This window comes from Somniosus microcephalus, chromosome 8 (assembly GCF_052327205.1).
Source record: "Somniosus microcephalus isolate GS21.2 chromosome 8, FLI_Smic_1.0, whole genome shotgun sequence".
In the NCBI taxonomy this organism is placed as follows: domain Eukaryota; kingdom Metazoa; phylum Chordata; class Chondrichthyes; order Squaliformes; family Somniosidae; genus Somniosus; species Somniosus microcephalus.
In genome coordinates, this window is record NC_140994.1 from 155,583,442 (window position 1) to 155,608,174 (window position 24,733).

Consider the following 24,733-nt stretch of genomic DNA (forward strand, 5'->3'; position numbering starts at 1 on the left):
AAGGCTCACGTCCGTCTCTTCTGTCAGGAGTACGCGAAGGGGTCGACCAAGAGGCGGGAGGCCCGGGTCGGGCGGTTGGAGAAGGAGGTGCTCGACCTGGAGTTCTGTCTCGGTCAGGTCGTCGAGGACCCGACGCTGCGGAAGGTGTACGAAGAGAAGAAGGGCGCGCTGAAGGACCTGCAGCTCGTCGCGTCCCGAGGCGCGTATGTGAGGTCGCGGATCCAGCTCCTGCAGGACCTGGACCGTGGCTCCCCCTTCTTCCACTCGCTGGAAAAAAGATGGGGGGTCCGTAAGCAGCTCTTGGGGCTGCTGGCCGACGACGGATCACTGGTCTCGGATCCGGAGGGAATCAGCGCGGAGACCTGTGCCTATTACGGGGCTCTGTTCTCTCTGGATCCGTCCAGCGAGGATGCGCGCAGAGTTTTGTGGGAGGACCTGCCGAAGGTCGGCCCGGAGGGCGCCGAAAAATTGGACTCTCCGCTAAGCCTGGCGGAGCTGACCGGCGCCCTACGCCAGCTCTCTAGGGGAAAGTCCGCGGGGCTGGACGGGCTGACCGTGGAGTTCCACAGGGCGTTCTGGGGCGTCTTGGAGGGCGACTACGCGCGGGTCCTGGGGGAAAGTTTGGCGACCAGGGAGATGCCCCTCTCTTGGCGCAGGGCGGTCATTGTCCTGCTGCCTAAGAAGGGCGATCTCCGCCTCCTTAAGAACTGGCGCCCGGTCTCCCTCCTCAGCACGGACTATAAAATCTTTGCCAGGGCCATGTCTGCTCGCCTTGGCACCGTGCTGGCCCACATGATCCACCCCGACCAGTCCTACATGGTCCCGGGCCGGACCATCCACGATAACATCCATCTTGTCCGGGACCTGGTCCACCACTCCCAGAGGGCTGGTCTGTCGGTCGCCTTCCTTTCCCTGGATCAGGAGAAGGCGTTCGACAGGGTGGATCACGAGTATCTCTTCGGGACTCTGCGCGCTTTCGGGTTCGGGACGCATTACGTCGCCCGAATCCGACTTCTGTACGCCGCCGCGGAGTGTCTGGTTAAAGTTAACGGGTCCTTGACGGCGCCCATTCGCTTCGGGAGGGGGGTGCGTCAGGGATGCCCCATGTCCGGTCAGTTATATGCCATTTGCGTGGAGACTTTCCTGCGCCTCTTGCGGAAGAGGTTGACGGGACTGGCTCTGCAAGGGCCGGGCGTGGACGTGGTCCTCTCGGCTTACGCCGATGACGTGCTCCTCACGGTCACGGATCCCGCTGACTTGCGGAGGATGCGGGAATGCCAGCAGATTTACTCGGACGCATCCTCCGCCAAGATCAACTGGGAGAAATGTTCCGGACTCCTGGTGGGTCAGTGGCGGGTGGACTCCCTGCCGGAGGAGTTCAGGCCTTTCGCCTGGAGCACCACGCACCTCCTCTATTTGGGAGTCTACCTTAGCCCTGCCGAGGACGCCTGGCCGGCGAACTGGCAAGAGCTGGAGGCCAAAGTCACCGCTCGCCTAGGACGCTGGACAGGACTGCTCCGAGTGTTGTCCTACAGGGGTCGAGCGCTGGTCATAAACCAGCTGGTGGCCGCCATGTTGAGGTACCGGGTGATCACTTTGATCCCTCCCCCTGCGTTTGTCACTAAGATTTAGAAGAAGCTCATCGACTTCTTCTGGGACAAAAGGAAGCACTGGGTCTCTGCCGCGGTTCTGTGTCTCCCACTTAGGGAGGGCGGTCGGGCGCTGGTGTGCCTTCGCACCCAGGCTGTGACTTTCCATCTTCAGAGGCTGCAGAGATACCTGTGCGTCGAGAATCCTCCGAGATGGTGTGCGCTGGCGACGTTTTTCTTCCGCCAGCTGCACGGCCTCAATAACGACGCGCAGCTCCTGTTTGCGAAAGTGGGCGGCAGGCGTGCCGGCCTGCAGGAGCTGCCTGTCTTCTACCAGGAACTGCTATGGGTTTGGAACTACGTCGCTTCCAGGCGGAGCTCTCCCCCGTCAGGAGCGGTGGCTCTCCTTCGGGAGCTGCTGCTCAGGAATCCGCACCTCCACGAACACGGGTTCGGGCGGCTGGCGGGGGGTAGGGCTGTGGCTGGCAAGGTGACCAGAGTCGGGGACCTGCTCGATGGCGGAGGAGCGGGCTGGATGGCGCCGGAGGAGCTGGCACGGCGCCTGTCCTGGGCCAACGTCCGGCTCGTGGTCGAAGCCATCGAATTGGTGAAAGCGGCACTGGGCCCCAACTCCACAAAGTGTATCGAGGCGGCTCAAGCACGTGGGGCGATCCCGTCCGAGCTTACCCCCGTTCGGACGGAATTCCTCATCGGCGCCCGGCCCCGAAACTCCCCTCGGGAACCGGCGCCTCACAACTTGAGCCGTCTCGAGGAATTACCCTCCGTGCCTTTTCATTCCCCGCGGAGGGGTTTCCTGTACGGGCTGCTCCTGCACACTCTCCACTTTGCCATCTTCGTCTACCGTCCGGACATGCCTTGGCGTGGCGTCTTGCCGACTGGCGGTGGCGGAGGTCCCCAATGGAGGGCGCTCTACGCGGGAGTCCTCCCTTGTTCCATCGGGGACTTGGCCTGGAGGGTGTTGCACGGAGCGGTCCCATGCAATAAGGTTTTAAGTAGGTTCACGGACTCCCAGGCCGCCTGCATTTTTTGCGGCCTGGAGGAGTCCGTATTTCACATTATATGGAGTGTGAGAGGTTGCAGCCCCTCTTTCACTACTTGAAGGGGCTGCTCCTCGATTTTTGGTTGCACTTCAGTCCCACGCTCTTGATCTACGGTCACCCGTTGCGGAGGGGTGCGGACAGGTTGGAGGACCTCCTTGTGGGCCTGCTCCTGGGCCTGGCTAAAAGAGCCATTAATTGGTCCAGGCAGCAGGCGGTCGAGGGGCTCGTCCAGCCGGATTGCCTGCCTCTCTTCCGCGGCCATGTTCGCGCCCGGGTGGCCCTGGAGATGGAGCACGCGGTGTCCGCCGGTGCGCTTGAGTATTTCCGCGACCGGTGGGTGCCGCGGGGACTGGAGTGCATCATCAACCCGGAAAACCAAATTTTAATTTGATTTTTTAAGTTTTAGTTGAACTTTTGTTTACAGTCCAATTTGTTTTTTTTTGGTACAATCAAAAGAGTACCCTCTGTTTAGCATTCCAGCATTGCTGGCTGTGCAGCTGCAAGCACAAGCAGAGGAAGCAGCCAGACTAGGAGAGTGGACTAAAGTGGTGGTCCCCTGACCAGGCAGAGGAGGAAAACGCTGGACCACCACCACCTCCACCTCCACCATCATCACAGCAACTGAGGTGCCTGGAGGGAGAGGACAGAGGAGTAGAAGGAAAAGGGAGGCCAGCAACAGCACCAACCAGGGGAGAGGCCTTTCCCATTACTGCCTCCCCAAATTGGCCTCCACTTCTGGAGAAGGAGAGAGGGGAGAGAAACCACTATCAACCAACACCAACTGTTCGGAAGGAGGGAGGTATATCATCTTCAAAATATCTACAGGTGGGTGTTATTTGGGGCACTCTCACAAAGACTTTGTATTTTAGGTGTGGGGAGAAAAGAAGAAACAAGGCCGGAACATCAAGGGGTGGCTGTGTGTGTGTGTGGCTCTTGCCAAAACTAGGCCACACGCACCATAAATAAGCATCCCTTCTATTGCCTGACCTGGGCCAGCTGGAGCTGCCTAGGTGAAGTGGTTAATTCCATTAATTACATCGTTACGACCTGGTGCAGGACTGAGCCTGGGCATCTCCAGCTTTCCCAGGTGAAGACATCTTCTCCCCCTGCCAGAAGACCACCACTATCAGAGACTTTAAATTTCCATCAGGAGAGTGCACCCCAGCCAACACCCACCCAGCCGCCATCCTGAGTGGCGACCCTGCCTTTGCGGCCTCCCTCCTTCCCACCCCGCCTCTCTCTCTCTCTCTTTGTCTCTCTCTGCCTCTTTCTCGAAGGCACCTCAATTGACTCTATTAATTAATTGCCTACTGAGCAGAGGAGAGAAGGCCCCTCCCCCAATCTCAGTCAATAGGGGGAGAGGTGTGCCTTCATTTTAAACAGCTCCCTCTGCTCAATAGAGGACCAAAAAATACCTGAGGCCATTTCCTCCTTCAGGCCTGTGACTTGGGGTGAGTGTAGCCCTCTGTAATATCACCCGAGAATGGCGACTGCATCTTCGCCGGTGACGGGGCCAGCCAAGACGTATGCGGGAGTGGCAGCCACAGCCACAGCTGCTCCTGCTGCTTCTGCTGCCCCGTCACCATTCAGACTGATGACAAAAAAGCTTGGGGTGAAGAGCTACACTCACCCCACTATGACCATTGAGGCCTGCGTTAAAGCCATGGCTGGGGTTGTCGGCCCCTCAGCCATCGTCGCGGCCTCAAAAAGGTATGGGAAGGCTGTGTTCTTCCTGGGGTCAGAGCGGGCGGTGTCCCTGGCCGTCGCCAAGGGGCTCACCATGGGCGGGACCTTCCTGATGGTGGATCCTCTCGAGGCCACCGCGCAGAGGATCGTCATTTCCAACGTCCCGCCCTATGTTCCTGGTGAGCTCCTCCTTCCCCATTTACGCCAACTTGGGGAGGTGAGGTCGGGGATCACGCCCATCCCGCTCGGCTTCCGGGAGGCCAGCCTTCGCCAAGTCTTCTCCTTCTGGCGCCAGCTGTTTATCCAGCTGGCGCGGGAGGAGGACAACGACGGGGCGTTCGTCGTCCTCCACGAGGGGACCGACTATCACGTCTTTTTGACGTCGGACGGTGTGCGGTGCCACGCCTGCAAGGAGGTGGGGCACATCAGGAAAAACTGCCCCGCCTCCAAGGCCGCCGGATCATCTCAAGCGGCCGAGGCTGGCGCCGCCGCCGCTCCTCCCCCCGGATCTGCCTGCGCGTCGAGAACATCTGATGCGCGGTTGACGTCGAGGGCCGATGCCACCAAGGCCTCCGGCGGGGGGGGCGGGAGCGCGTCCGGCTGGAAAGAAGGCGCGGATAAAATCAAAACACCTTGGGGCGGGTCCCCCCGTGGAGGGCCAGCCCTTGCCCCTTGAGCCACTTACACCCGCACTCTTAGCGAAGTTAATCGGGGCGGACGTGAGTGGGAGGGGCCTAGTGCCCGAGCCTGTGGTCGCAACCACTGTTGCGGAAACGCCGATATCTGCGGCCGGGCTCAGGCCCGAGGAACCCGACAAACCTGCTCCGCCGGAGGGAGCTGAGGAAGAGGCCTCTGCAGACATGGAGGCCTCCCTCGCTCCCTCCGTGCTAAAAAGAAGGCGCGGCCCCCTGGAAGAGGAGGAGGACCGGGAGGAGGAAGGTCCCTCCGAGCAGGGGGAGTCGTCGCCCGCCGCGGGTACTGCGCCCCCACCCCCCGCTGTCATCATCACCAGCGATCAGCAGGGGTCACCTGTCCCTCGGGAGGCTGAGGCAGATGTGTCTGTCCGGCGTGTGCCTCCCGGGGATGGGGACGAGACCCTGCCCGTGTGGGGGGGGGGGTCGTGGAAAAACACGCGGCGGAAATTGACGTTGTATCGGTCCCGTTCCCCCTCGCCGGGTCGGGTGGCCTGGGGTCTGGGTCGGGCGAGCTCAAGGATAATGAGCTCGCCCAATGCAACCCGGACATCTCCCAGGGGCTACTCGTCCTGGTAGAGCTTTTAATTCAAAACACCCCATCCGCTGGGTCGGAGGTTGGTGGCGGGGAGGAGGATGGCCCCCTGGCTGCGTCTCTGGTGCCGGACGTGCTGGAGGAGCTGGGAATTGTTCTCTCCCCGGTTTCTCCGGTCGTTCCGGCGTCTGGGGCGGAGGGGAGCGCTGAACCGCCGCCGTCTTCTGGCCCAGCACCCCTAGAGGAGCCCAGGGATGAATTCTCTGCCGCCGATCCTGGGGGTGGGATCCGGGCGGAGGCGGGGCTGGCTGGTGCGGCCGAGCCGTTCGCTGCCCACTGCACGGCGGATGGGTCAGCCACTGGTGACGACCCCCTGGAGGAGGATGTGGACTCGGTGATGGGCACGGAGGGCGATTCGGACTCCAGCGCCGACGAGGCAATGGATGGCCTCGTGCCCCTTGCCGAGTCTCCCCTCATTCCCGTAAGGGAACTCCGGGATTTTATGACCACGTGCCTGGGTCGGCGCAATAAGTTCCGGCTGGCCCTCGACAGGTGGTCGGAGCTGGCGCTGCTCATCGTATCCGTTCGTGCCTCCATTAAGATCATGGGCGCGGACGAGGGTGTGAACCCGCTCGAGCTGCGTCAGCTCAGAACGTTTCTCACTGGGCTGCTGAGGAAGTGGCGGCTGACCAGCGGCTGCGCTCCCTCCCCCCGTTAGGTGTAGCTAGAGGTTGCACTATGCTTCTGACATGAAGATAACCATAGCCAGCCTCAACATCAACGGCAGCAGGGAGGCGCGCCGCAGATTCAATAACTTCTCGGTCCTTCGGGACGGGAAGTATGCGGTGTGCTTCCTGCAAGAAACCCACACCATTCCGAGAGACGAAGCCACGTGCCTCCTGGAGTGGCAAGGAGGGGTCAGCATGAGTCACCTCTCGAACAATTCCAGCGGGGTGGCTATCTTGCTGGCCCCGCATTTTCAGCCGGAGATCTTGGGGGTCAAGGAGCACGTGCCGGGCCGCTTGCTCCAGGTCACTGTTCACCTGGGGGGCGTGCCGCTCCATCTAGTGAACATGTACGCCCCTCAGACTGGTGCGCAGCAAGTGCGCTTCTTCGAAGAAGTGTCCGCTCTTTTGGGCTACGTCGACGTGGGCGAGTGCGTCATCCTCGGTGGGAATTTCAACTGCACCCTCGAGGCGAGGGACTGTTCAGGTCCCCTGCGAAGCCCGGCGGCGATGGAGAAGTTGAGGGACCTGGTCGGGTCCTTCGACTTGGTGGATGTCTGGCGAAATCTCCACCCCGACTCCAGCGCCTTCACTAGCATGAGGTCTGGGGGAGGAAGGTCCTGAATCGACCGCCTTTACATTTCCCGGGCGTACGTCTCCTGCGTTCCTGCAGCTTCCATGTGGCCGGTGCCGTCCACGGACCACCACCTGGTGTGGGCGGAGCTCGCTCTGCTGCGCGCGCGGGGGGGGTCCGCGTACTGGCATTTTAAAACCTGCTGCTGGAGGACGCACGGTTCCTGGATTCATTTTGTCGGTTCTGGGCCGACTGGAGAAGGAAGCGGGGCGGCTTCCCCTCCTTGAGGCTATGATGGGATGTGGGCAAGGCTCACATCCGTCTCTTCTGTCAGGAGTACGCGAAGGGGTCGACCAAGAGGCGAGAGGCCCGGGTCGGGCAGTTGGAGAAGGAGGTGCTCGACCTGGAGCCCCGTCTCGGTCAGGTCTTCGAGGACCCGGCCCTGCGGAAGGTGTATGAAGAGAAGAAGGGCGCACTGAAGGACCTGCAGCTCGTCGGGTCCCGAGGCGCGTACGTGAGGTCGCGGATCCAGCTCCTGCGGGACCTGGACCGCGGCTCCCCCTTCTTCTACTCGCTGGAAAAAAGACGGGGGGTCCGTAAGGAGCTCTTGGGGCTGCTGGCCGACAACGGATCTCTGGTCTTGGATCCGGAGGGAATCAGCGGGGAGACCCGCGCCTACTAAGGGGCTCTTTTCTCTCCGGATCCGTCCAGCGAGGATGCGCGCAGAGTTTTGTGGGAGGACCTGCCGAAGGTCAGCCCGGAGGGCGCCGAAAAATTTGACGCTCCGCTAAGCCTGGCGGAGCTGACCGGCGCCCTCCGCCAGCTCTCTAGGGGAAAGTCCCCGGGGCTGGACGGGCTGACCGTGGAGTTCCACAGGACATTCTGGGACGTCTTGGGGGCCGACTACGCGCGGGTCCTGGGGGAAAGTTTGGCGACCGGGGAGATGCCCCTCTCTTGGCGCAGGGCGGTCATTGTCCTGCTGCCTAAGAAGGGCGAACTCCGCCTCCTTAAGAACTGGCGCCCGGTCTCCCTCCTCAGCACTGACTATAAAATCTTTGTCAGGGTCATGTCTGCTCGCCTTGGCACCGTGCTGGCACACATGATCCACCCCGACCAGTCCTACATGGTCCCGGGCCGGACCATCCACGATAACATCCACCTGGTCCGGGACCTGGTCCACCACTCCCAGAGGGCTGATCTGTCGGTCGCCTTCCTTTCCCTGGATCAGGAGAAGGCATTCGACAGGGTGGATCACAAGTATCTCTTCGGGACTCTGCGCGCATTCGGGTTCGGGACGCATTTCGTCGCCCGGATCCGACTTCTGTACACCGTCGTGGAGTGTCTGATTAAAGTTAATGGGTCCTTGACGGCGCCCCTTTGCTTCGGGAAGGGGGTGCATCAGGGATGTCCCATGTCCGGTCAGTTATACGCCGTTTGCGTGGAGCCATTCCTGCGCCTCTTGTGAAGAGGTTGACGGGACTGGCACTGCAAAGGCCGGGCGTGGAGGTGGTCCTCTCGGCTTACGCCGATGACGTGCTCCTCACGGTCATGGATCCCGCTGACTTGCGGAGGATGCGGGAATGCCAGCAGATTTACTCGGACGCATCCTCCGCCAAGATCAACTGGGAGAAATGTTCCGGACTCCTGGTGGGTCAGTGGCGGGTGGACTCCCTGCCGGAGGAGTTCAGGCCTTTCGCCTGGAGCACCACGCACCTCCTCTATTTGGGAGTCTACCTTAGCCCTGCCGAGGACGCCTGGCCAGCGAACTGGCAAGAGCTGAAGGCCAAAGTCACCGCTCGCCTGGGACGCTGGACAGGACTGTTCCGAGTGTTGTCCTACAGGGGTCGAGCGCTGGTCATAAACCAGCTGGTGGCCGCCATGTTGTGGTACCGGTTGGTCACTTTGATCCCTCCCCCTGCGTTTGTCGCCAAGATGCAGAAGAAACTCATCGACTTCTTCTGGAACAAAAGGAAGCACTGGGTCTCTGCCGCGGTTCTGTGTCTCCCGCTTAGGGAGGGCGGTCAGGCGCTGGTGTGCCTTCGCACCCAGGCTGAGACTTTCCATCTTCAGACGCTGCAGAGATAGCTGTACGTCGAGAATACTCCGAGATGGTGTGCGCTGGCGATGTTTTTCTTCTGCCAGCTGCACGGCCTCAATTACGACATGCAGCTCCTGTTCGCGAAAGTGGGCGGCAGTCGTGCCGGCCTGCGGGAGCTGTCTGTCTTCTACCAGGAACTGCTATGGGTTTGGAACTACGTCGCTTCCAGGCGGAGCTCTCCCCCGTCAGGAGCGGCGGCTTTCCTTCGGGAGCTACTGCTCAGGAATCCGCACCTCCACGAACGTGGGTTCGGGCGGCTGGCAGAGGGCAGGGCTGTGCTTCGCAAGGTAACCAGAGTCGGGGACCTGCTCGATGGCGGAGGAGTGGGCTGGATGGCGCCGGAGGAGCTGGCGCGGCGCCTGTCCTGGGCCAACGTCCGGCTTGCGGTCGAAGCCATCGAATCGGTGAAAGCGGCACTGGGCCCTGACTCCACTAGGTGTATCGAGGCGGCTCAAGCACGTGGGGCGATCCCGTCCGAGCTTACCCCGGTTTGGACGGAATTCCTCATCGGCTCCCGGCCCCGAAACTCCCCTCGGGAACCGGCGCCTCACAACTTGAGCCATCTCGAGGAAATACCCTCCGTGCCTTTTCATTCCGCACGGAGGGGTTTCCTGTACGGGCTGCTCCTGCACGCTCTCCACTTTGCCCTCTTCGCCGACCGTCCGGACACGCCTTGGCGTGGCGTCTTGCTGACTGGCGGTGGCGGAGGTCCCCAATGGAGGGCTCTCTACGTGGGAGTCCTCCCTTGTTCCATCGGGGACTTGGCCTGGAGGGTGTTGCACGGAGCGGTCCCATGCAATAAGGTTTTAAGTAGGTTCACGGACTCCCAGGCCGCCTGCATTTTTTGCGGCCTGGAGGAGTCCGTGTTTCACGTTTATATGGAATGTGAGAGGTTGCAGCCCCTCTTTCATGACTTGAAGGGGCTGCTCCTCGATTTTTGGTTGCACTTCAGTCCCACGCTCTTGATCTACGGTCACCCGGTGCGGAGCGGAGCGGGCAGTTGGAGGACCTCCTTGTGGGCCTGCTCCTGGGCCTGGCTAAAAGAGCCATCAATTGGTCCAGGCAGCGGGCGGTCAAGGGGGTCGTACAGCTGGATTGCCTGCCTCTCTTCCGCGGCCATGTTCTCGCCCGGGTGGCCCTGGAGATGGAGCACGCGGTGTCCACCGGTGCGCTTGAGTATTTCCGCAACCGGTGGGCGCCGCGGGGACTGGAGTGCATCATCAACCCGGAAAACCAAATTTTAATTTGATTTGTTAAGTTTTAGTTGAACTTTTGTTTACAGTCCAATTTGGGTTTTTATGGGTGCAAACAGAAGAGTTACCCTCTGTTCAAGTAAATACCTGTTTTATTGTTCTCCTGCAGTTCGTGTATTATTTATACTCGGACATTACAGGTGGTATCAGCGATGGTATTCAAACAGCGGGAGATCAGGCAGCACGGACCAAATTGCAGGCGGTATCAGTGGCGGTATTTAAACAGCGGGAGATCAGGCAGCGTGGACCTAATTGGAGGCGCTATCTGCAACGGTATTTAAACAGCGGGAGACCAGGCACGACGGACCTAATAGGAACTTGTATCAGCGATGGTATTTAAACAGCAGAGACCAGGCATCACGGACCTAATTGGAGACGATATCAACGGCGGTAATTAAACAGCGGGAGACCAGGCAGCGTGGACCTAATTGGAGGCGGTATCAGCGCCGGTATTTAAACAGCGGGAGACCAGACACGCACGCACCTAATTGGAGGCCGTTTCAGCGGCTGTACTTAAACAGCGGGAGACCAGACATGCGCGGACCAAATTGGAGGCCGTATCAGCGGCGGTATTTAAAGTGCGGGGACCAGACAGCACGGACCTTATTGGAACTTGTATCAGCGGCGGTATTTAAACAGCCGGAGAACAGGCAGCACGGACCTAATTGGAGGCGGTATCAGCGGCGGTATTTAAACAGCAGAGACCAGGCAGCACGGATCTAATGGGAGGCGATATCAGCGGTAGTAATTAAACAGCGGGAGACCAGGCAGTGCAGACCTAATTGGAAGCGATATCGGCGGCGATATTTAAACAGCGGGAGACCGGGCAGCACCGACCAAATTGGAAGCGGTATCAGCGGCGCTATTTTAAACAGTGGGAGACCAGGCAGCGTGGATCTAATTGGAGGCGTTGTCCGCGGCGATATTTAAACAGCGGTAGACCAGGCAGCGTGGACCTAATTGGAGGCGTTGTCCGCGGCGGTATTTAAACAGCGGAGACCAGGCAGCACGGATCTAATTGGAGGCGGTATCAGCGGCGGTATTTAAACAGCGGGAGACCAGGCAGCATGGACCTAATTGAAGGCGGTATCAGCGGCGGCGGTATTTAAACAGCGGAGAACAGGCAGCGTGGATCTAATTGGAGGCGATATCAGCGGCGTTATTTAAGCAGTGGGGAGTCCAGGCATCGTGGACCTAATTGGAGGTGGTATCAGCGGCGGTGGTATTTAAACAGCAGAGTCCAGGCAGCGCGGATCTAATTGGAGGCAATAAAAGCGGCGTTATTTAAACAGTGGGGAGTCCAGGCATCGTGGACCTAAGTGGAGGCGGTATCTTCGGCGGTATTTAAACAGCGGGAGACCGGGCAGAGCGGATCTAATTTGAGGTGGTATCAGTGGCGGTATTTAAACAGCAGGAGATCAGGCAGCGTGGACCTAATTGGAGGCAGTATCAGCGGCGGTATTTAAAGTGCGGGGACCAGGCAGCGCGGACCTAATTGGAGGCATTATCAGTGGCGGTATTTAAACAGCGGGAGACCAGGCAGCGTGGACCAAATTGGAGGTGGTATCAGCGGCGGTATTTAAACAGCGGGAGACCGTGCCGCGCGGACCAAATTGGAGGGTTATCAGCGACAGTATTTAAACAGCGGGAGATCAGGCAGCACGGACCAAATTGCAGGCGGTATCAGTGGCGGTATTTAAACAGCGGGATATCAGGCAGCGTGGACCTAATTGGAGGCTGTATCAGCGATGATATTTAAACAGCGGGAGACCAGGCACCATGGATCTAATTGGAACTTGTATCAGCGACGGTATTTAAACAGCAGAGACCAGGCAGCACGGACCTAATTGGAGATGATATCAGCGGTGGTAATTAAACTGCGGGAGACCAGGCAGCGCGGACCTAATTGGAGGCGGTATCAGCGGCGGTATTTAAACAGCGGGAGACCAGACACGCACGCACCTAATTGGAGGCCGTATCAGCGGCGGTATTTAAACAGCGGGAGACCAGACACGCGCGGACCTAATTGGAGGCCGTATCAGCGGCGGTATTTAAAGTGCGGGTACCAGGCAGCACGGAACTTATTGGAACTTGTATCTGTTGTGTATGTACCTTTAAGAGAATAACTGGTCTCAGACTGCAGTACCGGCAGTGACCACCCCTGTATAAAAGGCGCTAGTAAGCCTCTGTAGTTTCAGTTTCCCGATTGACTCCTTTCAGTAAAGACTTGTTTTATTCAACTCCTGCTGTCCGTGTCTCAATCATACACGGACATAATACTGGCGACGAGCAGATACGAACTTACCTACAGTCTGCACCACCTCCTGGGATCCATTCCTGCAGCGAAGTGAGCAGAGGTTGAGGCCAGAAGGAAGAAAGAAGCAGTAGAAACGGGTGTCGACCGTGGGCATCCGCCCCTGTGTTAGCAGAGTTGATGATTACTGGAGAAGCTGTCGAAAGCGGGTCCTGGTTCCTGTCAACGGTGCTTTAGCTAATCGGGCTGCTGGCAGGTCGTACACTGATCCTTCCTGGGCTGCGGCGGTCACGAACTCGAGCGGGTTGCTTGCAACGGGGCCGAGCAGCGTTGTCGGGAAGAGGAGAGAGAGAGGGTGGAACACACAGGGCGCGGCCGGTGCTACGAAGCCGGGCTGTGTATGGACCCGAGAAGAGGGAGGCAAGAGTCCCACAGGGTTGTTCCACAATGGGAAAATAATAAAATAAGAAATATTAAACACGCAGGAAACCGCGAGGAGCTGCAGGTTGCAATGGAAACCGCGGAAAGCAGCGCTAGCAACAGCGGGGAAGAAGGCAAAAGCGCGGGAGGCACCATCTTAATCAGCAGGGAAGAAGGCAAAGCGCGGGAGGTGCCATTTTGTTAAATCTGGGAAGAAGGTAAAGCGCGGGAGGCGCCATTTTAGATTTTCAAGATGCCGAAGACTGGCTGTATCACTGCCTTTGCCAATACAATAGAGGACTGGACCACATATGTGGAAAGAGTCGAGGTATATTGCGAGGCAAACGAAATAGCCGATGAGAAAAAGGCATCGGTATTGCTAAACTTAATGGGCGCTTGAACGTACGGCCTATTGCGGGACCTGATTACTCCATCCAAACCGAAGGCGAAGAGTTTTAACGAAATTGTTGCTATCCTACAGGAACACCTAAACCCTGCACCACTGTTGATAGCCGAAACATTTAAATTCCACAGGAGAACTCAGCATAAAGATGAGAGCAATGCTGAGTACCTTATGGAACTACGCAAGCTATCAAAGCACTGCCAGTTCGGAGCAGGACTGGCAGATACACTACAGGACAAATTTGTCTGTGGACTCCTGAGTGAAGGAACACAGAAGAAGTTACTCTCAGAGAAAGAGCTGATGCTAGATAAGGCTTTCAGCGTGGCAGTATCGTACGAAGCAGCAGCCAGGGGAGCTGCGGAAATTCAACAAAAGCCACAGGAATACGGCACCCACGAAATGACACGGGGATTTGCAATATGTTATCGCTGCGGCAGAACTAACCATGACCAGAAGGACTGCTGGTCCAAGGACAAAATATGCAGGCAATGCGGAAAGATGGGACACATTGCACGAGTTTGCAGGTCTGGGAAGAAGACCAGCGACAACAAAAAGGCTACTAAGGAACCGTACAAGAAAGTACAAAAGATGACGGACAGTAGTTCCGAAGACCAGATGAGCGATAGTGAATCCGGGAACAGGAGACTAAGCTATCTCAAACTTCACAATGTAATCGCAAAAGAGGATCACCGAACCATTTGGGTCACCCTCACGATAGCAGGGTCCCAAGTTAAAATGGAATTGGATACAGGATCAGCGCTAACCGTCATGAATCGACGAGACTACAAGTGGCTATTCTCACACATACACTTGAGAGAGACATCCATCGTCTTGACGACGTATACGGGGCAAAAAGTATACCCCAGAGGAAAAATAAGGGTGCCTGTCGAATACAACGGCAAGAAAATACGGAAATTGTATCTCTACATACTGCAAAATGGTGGACAATCGTTACTGGGACGTGAATGGATCAGGAAGATAAGCTTAGATTGTCACTCCATTCATGCAATGATGGTGGACGGTAAAAAAGATGAAGACGTCACTCCTGCACGATTGTCAACAATCTTAGCTAACGCCAAAGAGGTATTTCAACAAGAAATGGGCACTCTTAAAGGCGTAACCGCCTCGATAAAAATAGAAGAGAATGCAATTCCCAAGTTTTCAAAGCAAGACCGGTACCATATGCAATTTGCCCAGCCATCGAGGCAGAGCTGGAGAATCTGGAGAAGGCAGGCGTGTTGTCTAAGGTCGACTGGAGCAAGTGGGTGACACTCATCGTTCCTGTCATGAAGAAAGCATTGAGCAATAAGTCTGAGGAGCCAAGGAAGGTTCGCATCTGTGGGGATTTCAAGGTGACGGTGAACCCAGTCCTTCACACAGTACAATATCCTCTTCCAAGGATAGAAGACATCTTCGCCTCAATGTCTGGAGGGAAGCGTTTTACAAAAATTGACCTAGCACAAGCATATTTGCAGATGGAGGTTGAAGAATCCTCTAGGAAGTATCTCACGATAAACACTCACAAAGGTCTTTACCAGTATCATCGATTGGTATTCGGAGTAGCATCAGCTCCGGCGATATGGCAAAAAGCGATGGAACAAGTCCTGCAAGGGATTCCGGGGACTCAGTGTTACTTGGACGACATCCTTGTGACAGGTGAAGATGACAGTGAACACCTTAACAACCTAGAACAGGTGCTCACTAGATTACGGGAACATGGGCTACGAGCCAACCACCCCAAGTGCGAGTTTTTTAAGAAACAGATATTGTATTGTGGCCACGTGATTGATGAAGAGGGGTTACATAAGTCCCCTGACAAAATTGAAGCGGTTGTTAAGGCCCCAGCACCTGAAAATGTGTCGCAACTGAGGTAATTCCTCAGATTGGTGAATTACTACCATAAGTTTTTGCCGAATTTGTCGACAATCCTGCACCCACTGAACGCCCTGCTACGAACGGGAGTAGCATGGAAATGGAGCAATGACTGTAAGCGGGCCTTTCAGAAGAGTAAGGACTTAATCACTTCAAGAGAAGTATTGGCTCACTACAACCCAGCACTGCCGATCAGACTGGCGTGTGATGCGTCTCCCTACGGCATTGGGGCGGTACTGTCACATAAATTCCATGATGGTTTAGAGAGGCCGATAGCTTTTGCATCACGCTCGTTAACTTCTGCCAAGCGTAACTACGCCCAGATTGACAGAGAGGCCCTCAGCCTAGTGTGGGGGGTGAAAAAGTTCAATCACTACCTGCATGGTCAAGAATTTACTCTACTAACCGATCATCAACCTCTAGTCTCCATTTTCAACCCTCAGAAGGGCGTACCGATAATGACAGCGCAGCGGCTGCAGAGGTGGTCCCTTTTCCTAGGGGCACACCAATATGACATCGAGTACAAAGGAACTAAATAGCATGGGAATGCTGATGGATTGTCACGCCTACCGTTGCCGACGGTGGAAGAAGAAGACCTTGCAGTGGATCCAATGGAGTTATTCCACTCGACCATAGTCGAATGTCTCCCTGTGATGAATGCAAACATAGAAAAGGAAACACGGAATGACCCGACACTATCACGGGTCTATGATTTAACGGTGAAGGGATGGCTAGCACATGGCGAACCACTGCTGCCAGCATTCTCGTCAAGAAGAGAACAGCTGTCAGTGTGCAGAGGAACCTTGATGTGTGGATCCAGAGTAGTAATTCCACCTAAGTTGATGGATAGAGTGCTCCATGAGCTTCATGAGGGTCATCTGGGTGGGGTAAAAATGAAGATCTTAGCCAGAGCGTTTGTGTGGTGGCCGGGAATCGATAGTGAAATCGAAGAGATGACCAAGAGCTGTGCAGGATGCCAGAAGGTCCAAAACGCCCCACCACAAGCTCCTTTACATCCATGGGAGTGGCCCTCATCTCCATGGCAAAGGGTGCACATTGATTTTGCTGGTCCCTTCATGGACTCGATGTTTTTAATTGCGGTGGATGCACATTCAAAGTGGCCAGAGGTAATAAAAATGTGCTCAACCACCACGGAAAAAACTATCACAGTTTTACGAACCATATTCGCCAGGAATGGGCTGCCTGAACAGATTTGCTCTGACAATGGACCACAGTTTGAGTCTGAAGAGTTCCGGATGTTCTTAAAGAACAATGGTGTTAAGCATTACACATCTGCCCCATATCATCCAGCCACTAATGGATTGGCCAAGAGGTTTGTTCAAACATTCAAGAAGGCTATCAAGGCAATGTGTAATGAAGATATACCCCTACAACACAAGGTGGACAACTTCTTGTTTGCCTACCGGAATGCGACACATGCGGTTACCAACCAAACTCCAGCCATGATGTTCTTCAATCGAAGACTACGATGCCGCTTGGATTTGGTTAAGCCAAACGTCCGAAGAGATGTGGAGAACAGGCAGTTTCAGAATATGAATGAAAGGCCGACCAGGAGTTTTAAGATAGGTCAACCAGTTTTGGCCCGGGACTACTGCACTGAGAAATGGCAGCCAGGAACGATCTGTACACGGCAAGGACCTCTCATGTATACCGTGGACGTTGGATAGAGCATTGTAAGACGCCATGCTGACCAAATTCTAGAGTCACTGGAAAACGTCAACTCCACACCACGATCTGATACACCTGGTAATGAAATCGACGTACCAATTGCAGCTACCGCAGAATCGGTGATATTGGAAGCAGATGAACCAAACAACGACATTGATCCCGACACAACCTTGCCAGAGGAACCTGATACCCCAAAGAGGCGTTATCCAGACAGAATCAGGAAGCCTCCTCAAAGACTGAATTTATAATTGCTTAAACTTAACCAATGTATCTAGCAACCGTAATTGTGATTGTAATTAGTTATCATTTAGTTGTTAAATGAATGTTATGTACTGTTTATCTAAAAGGGGAGGAATTGTTGTGTATGTACCTTTAAGAGAATAACTGGTCTCAGACTGCAGTACCGGCAGCGACCACCCCTGTATAAAAAGTGCTAGTAAGCCTCTGTAGTTTCAGTTTCCCGATTGACTCCTTTCAGTAAAGACTTGTTTTGTTCAACTCCTGCTGTCCGTGTCTCAATCATACACGGTCATAATAGTATCAGCGGCGGTATTTAAACAGCCGGAGAACAGGCAGCACGGACCTAATTGGAGGTGATATCAGTGGCGGCTGTATTTAAACAGCGGAGAACAGGCAGCACGGATCTAATTGGAGGTGATATCAGCGGCGTAATTTAAACAGTGGGGAGTCCAGGCATCGTGGACCTAATTGGAGGCTGTATCTGCAACGGTATTTAAACAGCGGGAGACCAGGCAGCGCGGACCTAATTGGCGGCTGTATCAGCGATGGTATTTAAACAGCGAGAGACCAGGCACCACGGACCTAATTGGAATTTGTATCAGCGACGGTATTTAAACAGCATGGACCAGGCAGCACGGACCAAATTGGAGATGATATCAACGGCGGTAATTAAACAGCGGGAGACCAGGCAGCGCGGACCTAATTGGAGGCGGTATCAGCGGCGGTATTTAAACAGCAGGAGACCAGACACGCACGCACCTAATTGGAGGCCGTATCAGCGGCGGTATTTAAACAGCGGGAGACCAGACAATCGCGGACCTAATTGGAGGCCGTATCAGCGGCGGTATTTAAAATGCGGGGACCAGGCAGCACGGACCTTATTGGAACTTGTATCAGCGGCGGTATTTAAACAGCCGGAGAACAGTCAGCACGGACCTAATTGGAGGTGGTATCAGCGGCCGTATTTAAACAGCGGAGACCAGACAGCACGGACCTAATGGGAGGCGATATCAGCGGTGGTAATTAAACAGCGGGAGACCAGGCAGTGCAGACCTAATTGGAGGCGATATCGGCGGCGATATTTAAACAGCGGGAGACCGGGCAGCGCAGACCAAATTGTAGGCGGTATCAGCGGCGCTATTTTAAACAGTGGGAGACCAGGCAGCGTGGATCTAATTGGAGGCGTTGTCCGCGGCGATATTTAAACAGCGGGAGACCAGGCAGCGTGGACCTAATTGGAGGCGTTGTCCGCGGCGGTATTTAAATAACAGAGACCAGCCAGCACGGACCAAATTGGAGGCGGTATCAGCGGCGGTATTTAAACAGCGGGAGACCAGGCAGCATGGACCTATTTGGAGGCGGTATCAGCGGCGGCATCAGCGGCGGCAGTATTTAAACAGTGGGGGACCAGGCAGCATGGACCTAATTGGAGGCGGTATCAGCGGCGGCGGATTTTAAACAGCGGAGAACAGGCAGCGCGGATCTAATTGGAGGCGATATCAGCGGCGTTATTTAAACAGTGGGGAGTCCAGGCATCGTGGATCTAAGTGGAGGCGGTATCTTCGGCAGTATTTAAACAGCGGGAGACCGGGCAGAGCGGATCTAATTTGAGGTGGTATCAGCGGCGGTATTTAAACAGCAGGAGATCAGGCAGTGTGGACCTAAGTGGAGGTTGTATCAGCGACGGTATTTAAACAGCGGGAGACCAGGCAGCATGGACCTAATCGGAACTTGTATCAGCGACGGCATTTAAACAGCTGGAGACCAGGCAGCGCAGACCTATTTGGAGGCGGTATCAGCGGCGGTATTTAAAGTGCGGGGACCAGGCAGCGTGGACCTAATTGGAGGCATTGTCCACGGCGGTATTTAAACAGCGGGAGACCAGGCAGCGTGGACCTAATTGGAGGTGGTATCAGCAGCGGTATTTAGACAGCGGGAGACTAGGCGGTGTGGACCTAATTGGAGGCGGTATCAGTGATGGTATTTAACTAGCGAAGAACAGGTGCTGTGGACCTAATTGGAGGCTGTATCAGCAGCGGTATTTAAACAGCAGGAGACCAGGCAGCGCGGACCCAATTGGAGGCGGTATCAGCGGCGTTATTTAAAGAGCCGGAGACCAGGCGGTGCAGACCTAATTGGAGGTGGTATCAGTGATGGCATTTAAACAGCGGTGGACCAGGCAGCGCAGACCTAATTGGAGGCGGTTTCAGCATCGGTATTTAAACAGCGGGAGACAGGGCAGAGCGGACCTAATTGGAGGCGGGTGGTTGTAATTAAACAGCAGGAGACCGGGCAGCGCGGACCTAATTGGAGGCGGCATCGGTGGCGGTACTTAAACAGCGGGTAACCGGGCAGCGCGGACCTAATTGGAGGCGTTTTCAGTGGCGGTATTTATACAGCAGGAGACAGGGCAGAGCGGCCTTATTGGAGGCGGTATCAGCGACGGTATTTAAAGAGCGGGAGACCAGGCGGTGCAGACCTAATTGGAGGCTGTATCAGCGGCGGTATTTAAAGAGCGGGAGACCAGGCGGTGCGGACCTAATTGGAGGTGGTATCAGCGATGGTATTTAAACAGCGGTGGACCAGGCAGCGCGGACATAATTGGAGGCGATATCAGCGGCGGTATTTAAACAGCGGGAGAACAGGCAGCGCGGCCCTAATCGGAGGCGGTATCAGCGGCGGTATTTAAACAGCGGGAGACCGGGCAGCGTGGACATAATTGGAGGCGGTCTCATCGACGGTATTTAAGCAGTGGGTGACCGGGCAGCGCGGATCTAATTGGAGGCGGTTTCAGCGGCGGTATTTAAACAGCGGCAGACAGGGCAGGGCGGACCTAATTGGAGGCGGTATTAGTGGCTGTATTTAAACAGCAGGAGACCGGGCAGCGCGGACCTAATTGGAGGCAGTATCAGCGGTGGTACTTAAACAGCGGGAGACCTGGCAGCACGGAGCTAATTGGAGGCGGTATCAACGGCGATATTTAAACAGTGGGACACCAGGCAGCGGGAACCTAATAGGAGGAGCTATCAGCGGCGGTATTTAAACAGCGGGAGACCAGGCAGAGCAGACATAATTAGGGGCGGTATCAGCAGCGGTATTTAATCAGTGGGAGACTGAGCAGCACGGACCTAATTGGAGGAGCTATCAGCGGCGGTATTTAAGGTGCAGGGACCAGGCAGCGCGGACCTAATTGGAGGCGGTATCAGCGGTGGTATTTAAACAGTGGGAGACCAGGCAGCGCAGACCTATTTGGAGGCGGTTTCAGCGGCGTTCTTTGAACAGTGGGAGACCAGGCAGCATGTACCTAATTGGAGGCGTTGTCCGCGGCGGTATTTAAACAGTGGGAGACCAGGCAGTGATGACCTAATTGAAGGTGATATCAGCGGCGTTATTTAAACAGCGGGAGACCGGGCAGAGTGGACCTAATTTGAGGCGGTATCAGATGCGGTATTTAAACAGCGGAAGACCAGGCAGCATGGACGTAATTGGAGGCGGTATCAGCAGCAGTATTTAAACAGCGGGGGACCAGGCAGCATGGACCTAATTGGATGTGGTATCAGCGGTGTCGGTACTTAAGCAGCGGGGAACCAGGCAGCATGGACCTAATTGGAGGCGGTATCAGCGGCGGTATTTAAACAGCAGGAGACCATGCAGCATGGACCTAACTGGAGGCGGTATCAGCGGCGGCAGTATTTAAACAGCGGGGGACCAGGCAGCGCGGACCCAATTGGAGGTGGTATCAGCGGCGGTATTTAAAGAGCCGGAGACCAGGCGGTGCAGACCTAATTGGAGGTGGTATCAGTGATGGTATTTAAACAGCGGTGGACCAGGCAGCGTGGACCCAATTGGAGGCGTTTTCAGCGGCAGTATTTAAACAGCGGGAGACAGGGCAGAGCGGACCTAATTGGAGGCGGTATCAGTGGTTGTAATTAAACAGCAGGAGACTGGGCAGCGCGGACCTAATTGGAGGCGGTATCAGTGGCGGTACTTAAGCAGCGGGTAACCGGGCAGCGCGGACCTAATTGGAGGCGTTTTCACTGGCGGTATTTATACAGCAGGAGACAGGGCAGAGCGGACCTAATTGGAGGCGGTATCAGCAACGGTATTTAAAGAGCGGGAGACCAGGCGGTGCAGACCTAATTGGAGGCTGTATCAGCGGCGGTATTTAAACAGCGGGAGACCACGCCGCGCAGACCTAATTGGAGGTGGTATCAGCGGCGGTATTTAAACAGCGGGAGGCCGGGCAGCGTGGACATAATTGGATGCGGCATCATCTACGGTATTTAAGCAGTGGGTGACCGGGCAGCGCGGATCTAATTGGAGCCGGTTTCAGCGGCGGTATTTAAACAGCGGCAGACAGGGCAGGGCGGACCTAATTGGAGGCGGTATTAGTGGCTGTATTTAAACAGCAGGAGACCGGGCAGCGCGGACCTAATTGGAGGCAGTATCAGCGGCGGTATTTAAACAGCGGAGACCAGACAGCACGGACCTAATTGGAGGCGATATCAGCGGCGGTAATTAAACAGCGGGAGACCAGGCAGCGCAGACCTAATTGGAGGCGATATCAGCGGCGGCATTTAAAGTGCGGGGACCAGGCAGCACGGACCTAATTGGAGGCGTTATCAGCGGCGGTATTTAAACAGCGGGAGACCAGGCAGCGCGGACCTAATTGGAGCCTTTGTCCGCGGCGGTATTTAAACAGCGGGAGACCGGGCAGCGTGGACCTAATTGGAGGCGTTGTCCATGGCGGTATTTAAACAGCGGGAGACCGGGCAGCGCGGCCCTAATTGGAGGCAGTATCAGCGACGGTGTTTAAACAGCGGGAGACCAGGTAGCACGGACCTAATTGGAACTTGTATCAGCGACAGTATTTAAACAGCGGAGACCAGGCAGCACGGATCTAATTGGAGGCGATATCAGCGGCGTTATTTAAAGTGCGGGGACCAGGTAGCGTGGACCTAATTGGAGGCGTTATCAGCGGCGGTATTTAAACAGCGGGAGACCAGGCATCGCGGACCTAATTGGAGTCTTTGTCCGCGGCGGAATTTAAACAGCGGGGGACCAGGCAGCATGGACCTAATTGGAGGCGGTATCAGCAGCACTATTTAAACAGCGGGGGACCAGGCAGCATGGACCTAATTGCAGGCGGTTTCAGCGGCGGCAGTATTTAAACAGCTGGGGACCAGGCAGCATGGACCTAATTGGAGGCGGTATCAGCGGCGGCAGTATTTAAACAGCGGAGAACAGGCAGCGCAGATCTAATTGCAGGCGATATCAGCTGCGTTATTTAAACAGTGGGGAATCCAAGCAGTGTGGAACTAATTGGAGGCGATATCAGCGGCGTTATTTAAACAGGGGGAGTCCAGGATTCGTGGACCTAAGTGGAGGCGGTATCTTTGGCGGTATTTAAACAGCGGGAGATCAGGCAGTGCAGACCTAATTGGAGGCGATACTGGCGGCGGTATTTAAACAGCGGGAGACCGGGTAAAGCGGACCTAATAGGAGGCTGTATCAGTGGCGGTATTTAAAGCAGGAGACCGGGCAGAGCGGACCTAATTTGAGGTGGTATCAGCGGCGGTATTTAAACAGCAGGAGATCAGGCACCATCGACCTAATTGGAGGCTGTATCAGTGACGGTATTTAAACAGCGGGGGACCAGGCAGCACGGACCGAATTGGAACTTGTATCAGTGGTGGTATTTAAACAGCGGAAGACCAGGCAGCGCAGACCTAATTGGAGGCGGTATCAGCGGCTGTATTTAAAGTGCAGGGACCAGGCAGCGCGGACCTAATTGGAGGCGTTGTCCATGGCGGTATTTAAACAGCACGAGACCGGGCAGCGTGGGCCTAATTGGAGGCGTTGTCCGCGGCGGTATTTAAACAGCGGGAGACCAGGCAGCATGGACCTAACTGGAACTTGTATCAGCGATGGTATTTATACAGCGGAGACCAGGCAGCACGGACCTAATTGGAGGCGATATCAGCTGCGTTAATTAAAAAGCAGGAGTCCGGGCAGCGCGGACCTAATTGGAGGCGATATCAGCGGCGATATTTAAACAGGGGGAGTCCAGGCAGCGCGGACCTAATTGGAGGCGGTATCAGCGGTGGTATTTAAACAGCGGGAGAACAGGCAGCATGGACCTAATTGGAGGCGTTGTCCGCGGCGGTATTTATACAGCGGGCGACCAGGCAGAGCGGACCTAATTGTAGGTGGTATCAGCGGCGGTATTTAAACAGCGGGGGACCAGGCAGTGAGGACCTAATTGGAGGCGATATCAATGGCGGCATTTAAACAGCGGGAGACCAGGCAGTGAGGACCTATTTGGAGGCGATATCATTGGCGGCATTTAAACAGCGGGAGACTGGGCAGAGCGGATCTAATTTGAGGTGGAATCAGCGGCAGTATTTAAACAGCAGGAGATCTGGCAGCGTGGACCTAATTGGAGGCAGTATCAGCGACGGTATTTAAACAGCGGGAGACCAGGTAGCACGGACCTAATTGGAACTTGTATCAGCGACAGTATTTAAACAGCGGGAGAGCAGGCAGCGCAGACCTAATTGGAGGCGGTATCAGCAGCGGTATTTAAACAGCGGAGACCAGACAGCACGGACCTAATTGGAGACGATATCAGCGGCGGTAATTAAACAGCGGGAGACCAGGCAGCGCAGACCTAATTGGAGGCGATATCAGCGGCGGTATTTAAAGTGCGGGGACCAGGCAGCACGGACCTAATTGGAGGCGTTATCAGCGGCGGTATTTAAACAGCGGGAGACCAGGCAGCGCGGACCTAATTGGAGTCTTTGTCCGCGGCGGTATTTAAACAGCGGGAGACCGGGCAGCGTGGACCTAATTGGAGGCGTTGTCCATGGCGGTATTTAAACAGCGGGAGACCGGGCAGCGCGGCCCTAATTGGAGGCAGTATCAGCGACGGTGTTTAAACAGCGGGAGACCAGGTAGCACGGACCTAATTGGAACTTGTATCAGCGACAGTATTTAAACAGCGGAGACCAGGCAGCACGGATCTAATTGGAGGCGATATCAGCGGCGTTATTTAAAGTGCGGGGACCAGGTAGCGTGGACCTAATTGGAGGCGTTATCAGCGGCGGTATTTAAACAGCGGGAGACCAGGCATCGCGGACCTAATTGGAGTCTTTGTCCGCGGCGGTATTTAAACAGCGGGAGACCAGACAGCGTGAACCTAATTGGAGGCGTTGTCCGCGCCGGTATTTAAACAGCGGGCGACCAGGCAACGTGGACCTTATTGGAGGCGGTATCAATGGTAGTATTTAAACAGCGGAGGTCCAGGCAGCGTGAACCTATTTGGAGGCAATATCATTGGTGGCATTTAAACAGCGGGAGGCCGGGCAGCGCGGACCTAATTGGAGGCGGTACCAGCGGCGTTATTTGAACAGCGGGCCACTAGGCAGCGCAGCCCTAACTGGAGGCGATATCAGCGGCAGTATTTAAACAGCGGGAGACCAGGCAGCGCGGACTTAATTGGAGGCGTTATCAGCGGTGGTATTTTAACAGCGGGGGACCAGGCAGCGCAGACCTAAATGGAGACGGTATCAGCAGCAGTATTTAAACAGCGGGAGACCAGGCAGCATGGATCTAATTGGAGGTGGTAGCAGCAGCAGTATTT